The sequence below is a fragment of the Otolemur garnettii genome, unplaced genomic scaffold (assembly GCF_000181295.1).
Source record: "Otolemur garnettii isolate 467f Iridium unplaced genomic scaffold, OtoGar3 scaffold00007, whole genome shotgun sequence".
Lineage (NCBI taxonomy): Eukaryota > Metazoa > Chordata > Mammalia > Primates > Galagidae > Otolemur > Otolemur garnettii.
This window is the reverse complement of record NW_003852402.1, coordinates 2,926,199-2,930,132: the sequence shown is the minus strand read 5'-3', so window position 1 is coordinate 2,930,132 and position 3,934 is coordinate 2,926,199. Positions and strand designations below refer to the sequence as shown.

The following is a 3,934-nucleotide window of genomic DNA, read 5'->3' as shown; positions in this document are numbered from 1 at the left end:
GAAGGAGGGAGGGAGGGAAGGAAGGAGGGAGGGAAAGAAGGAGGGAGGGAGGGAAGGAAGGAGGGAAGGAAGGAGGGAGGGAGGGAAGGAAGGAGGGAGGGAAAGAAGGAGGGGGAGGCTCGGCACCTGTAGATCAAGCGGCTAAGAGCCGCTTACACCAGAGCTGGCGTGTTCGTACCCAGCCCGGGCCCACCAAACAACGACAACTACAACCAAAACATTGCCAGGCGCCTGTGATGGGCGCCTGTAGTCCCAGCTACTTGGGAGGCCGAGGCAAGGGAATCACTTAAGCCTAGGAGTTGGAGGTTGCTGTGAGGGTGACAACTTGAGGCTCTGTCTCAAAAAAAAAAAAGAAAGAAAGAAAGAAAGAAGGAGGGAGGGAGGGAAAAGGGGAGATGTGGAAGGAGATAGAAAGAAAGAGACAAACCAGTGGAAGCCACGTGAATCCCAAGGCGATCTTAGAGAATTATCAAAATCAGCTTTCAAGAAAACAAAAGACAAGATACCGCGGTACCACGAGAAACCACACTCAAAATGTTGTGGGGCAGTGACCCACACCGTGTGGGTGGGAGGGGTGGGAGGAACGCCAAGGAGCATCAAGGACAAACTGGAGACCGCACCCCTGCAGCAGCTCTGCCCTGAGAGCAGGGCACCCCACTCTGCTGGCTCCTCCTTCTTTATAGATGGGGAAACTGAGGCCAGAGGGGCCACAAGCTCTGAGGAAGGACAGGAAGAAGTCCCTCCTTCCAGTTGCATTACTCAGCCCTACTGTGCATCCTATACTGTGACCCGTGCAGAGGGTTCAGCTGAGCTAGCAGAGCTGGACAAGGGATGTTCCAGCCTGAAATTCCTTGTGCAGATAGATAACTGAATAATCCCAGAAAGGAGCACTGAGTGAAGGGCCCTGGAAACACCAGGAGGGTCAGCACACGGGAGCACACTGGTCTGGCCCCGAAGGTGAGGAAGACTGCCTGGAGGAGGACATGAGTGAAGGTCTGGAGGGAGAGCAGGGCCCATCTGGGACCTGGGAGAGCAGGAAGTTCTGGGGCAATAATTAAAGTCCTACCAGGTAAGCTTCTGCTGTGGGTCAGGCTCCACATCAAGGCATGGCTGTCGGCCTGCCCTATCCTCCTGATTACTTTCTTCTCTGCTGTTCCCCGACTTCTGAGGGTGTCTCCATCCCTCTGTGCACTGGTCTGCCTGTTTTGCTTTCCCCAGCATACTGTCTTGGCCTGAGTTCCCCCCTCCCCTCCCCAGGCACACTCTACAAGTGGAGCCTGAGCCCGAGGCTGGCTGGCAGGCAGGTTGTTTGGGGCTGGTCAATCCAGTGTGACCATTCTCCTTCCTTCAGGGGCCTTCCAAGGAGCCTTGGGAATTAGGTCCGGGATTGGCCACTGCTGCGCTCCCCACCCGCTCCGGTACTGAGTCCATTGCACTTTTGGTTTCTGCATTTGCAAGCATTTCCCTTGCAGAAAAATGCAGTGGAAGCAACTCAAATCCTAGGGCAGAAACAACAGCAGCAGGTGCAGCTATGGGTGGTTTGAGCCACACATAGCAGGTGAGGCCATGGAGAGCCCTGAGAGGGCACAAGCTGGCTGGTTGGTAGGGCCAGGGGCCTTGCCTTTTTCATTTTTGTATTCCTAGTGCCCACATAGAACCTGGCAAATTGGCTGGGTACAGTGGCAGGTGCCTGTAGCCCCAGCTACTTGGGAGGCTGAGGCAAGAGGATCACCTGCGCCCAAGAGTTTGAGGCTGCTGTGAGCTGTGACACCTTGGCACTTAATCGAGGATAACAAAGTGAGACTCTGTCTTAAAAAAAAAAAAAGGATCCTGGCAAATTGTAAGCATTCGATAAATATTTACTGAGAAGTGAACAAGTGAGTGAAAGAAAACACGCACAGGAGAGCCAAGGAAGCAATGTTAATGTGAATAAAATCGAGTTCAAATCAGGAGTTGTGTATAGAAACATTGCCTCGGAAAGACAGCAGGGCATGGTGGGGTCTGGGACAGACCAGGCGGTGAAAAGGAGACAAAGCCTCTGAGCCCCAGCCATCCGTTGCCAGATTGTCAGCACTTTCAAGAGTAGCCAGAAACACACATTTTCGAGTGAAACTGTGTGACTTTGAAATATTGACAACCTATTTCAATCCAAAATAGAAAACATTTCTCAGGACAACATTGTGGGATTACCCTGTCTAAAAAAAAAAAAGAAGAAGAAGAAGCAAATGCACAGTGATTATCAAACCAATTTTGCCGATACTGACATTTCCCCAGTGATGGACAGTGGTACATAGGACCAAAATGCACATGAGAAGATGTTCAGTGTCGTTAGTCATCAGAGAAATATAAATCCAAACCACAGGGAGGTACCAATTGTCATCCACGAGGATGTTATAATAAAAAATGGACAACAATAAAACAGTTGATAAGAATATAGAGAAACTGGAACTCTCCCGTGTTCCTGGAGGGATATAAAACTGTGCAGCCCTTGTGGGACAGAATCTGAGGTTTCCTCCAGAAGCCGTGCGTGGAATCAGCATACGTGGTTAAAGCAGGGACTCAGACAGCCGCTTGGACATACATGTTCACTGCGGCACTGGCTGCAATAGCGGAAGGGCGGAAGCACCCCCTGTGCCCATCGGTGAATGGGCTGAGTGCGCCACACCCAAACCACAGCACACAAGTGCACCGTGAAAAGAATACAGTACTGGCACAAAAGAGGCTGGCACGAAATGCTACGTGTTGTGTGACTTGATGTGAAATGTCCAGAAGTGGCAAATCCATGGAGATAGAAGGTGTACTCATTGGTGGCTGTTGGAGTATGGGGGAGATAGGGAACGGGACTGGGTCTCCTTCTGGGATAAGAATGTTCTGGAATCACATAGGAGTAGTTGTTGCAGAACACTGTGAAAGTGCCAAATGCCGCTGACTGTATGCTTTAAAATGATCAAAATGGTAAATTTTATGTTATGCATATTTTATCACAATAAAAAAGCAATTTCTTTGGTGAGTGCCCATGCAGGAGATTCCAGTGTCCCTGACGGGTCATGACAGCAGAGATGGAAACAGGTGGCCAAAGGCCAGAAATGGTTGAGTGGTTGACAGACAGGATGCCATGGGGCACAGGGAAGGGTCTATGATGAGTCCTCCGCACCCCGCCTGTGTCTTTGTGGACAGGTAGGTACCTGTCATTGGGTGGGAGCACGTGGAAGGAGCATTCCAAGGTGCTGTGGGGTGGGTCTAGGGTTAGGGTTAGCCTGGGAGTCATGCCCCGGACTCCTTGGTAAACAGACAAGGAGTGGGTCTACTCAGAGCAAGAGGGGAGGGACCAGGACACTGGGGGACAGTCCTGGTGTACACCTGCCATGCTAGCTTTGTCACGACAGCATTCCCTTTCACTCTTGGAGGCATCCCTGGGGGGTAACTAGTTATCTGGTCACCCACCAACATTCAGGGACAGGGCGGTGGCAGAGGAAACTGAGACAGCCCAGCTAGAGAGCTGGAAGGAAAGCCAGAGCCCCAGGGAGGGCGCAGAGAGGGGGTGGCCTGGTGGGACCCCATTCTGTTGCCCTGGCTGCGACACTGCCCTTGCCTGTCTGAGCCTCTGTTTTCTCCAACGTAAAATGAGAGTGGTGACTGTGGAGCAAAGTGGCTGAGAGCTCAGGATTTGAGTGTGGGCTCTGCTGGGCTGTGAGCCCCCGGCCCAGAGCTTCTCAGGCGCCACGTGGACGTCTGGGCTGCCTCTCTCTTTGTGGCCAGGGCTGTGCTATGCAGGGTATTTAGCAGCACCTCTGCCCTCTATCCACTTGTGACGGCCAAAAATGTCCCCAAACATTGCCGAATGTTCCCCTCAAGAACCACCGCCTTACACAAATTGCTTGGTTTCTCTAGGCTTTGGTTTCTTCCTCTGCAAATGTGGATACTAACGCCCATC

At 51.9% G+C, this 3,934-nt stretch overlaps 1 long non-coding RNA gene across 4 annotated transcripts in view; it reads left to right on the top strand.

Moving 5' to 3' along the window:
- LOC111723014 overlaps positions 1–1,657 on the top strand; it is a 7,218-nt gene extending 5,561 nt beyond the window's left edge. For 3 of the 4 annotated variants that reach the window (XR_002771641.1, XR_002771642.1, XR_002771644.1), the window contains exon 4: positions 860–1,251. This is a non-coding gene — a long non-coding RNA (uncharacterized LOC111723014). Of the gene's footprint in view, positions 1–859; positions 1,252–1,351 lie in introns of those variants that run through there. The other variant, XR_002771643.1, reaches the window with a different exon arrangement.
- The last annotated feature ends 2,277 nt before the right edge of the window (positions 1,658–3,934 follow it).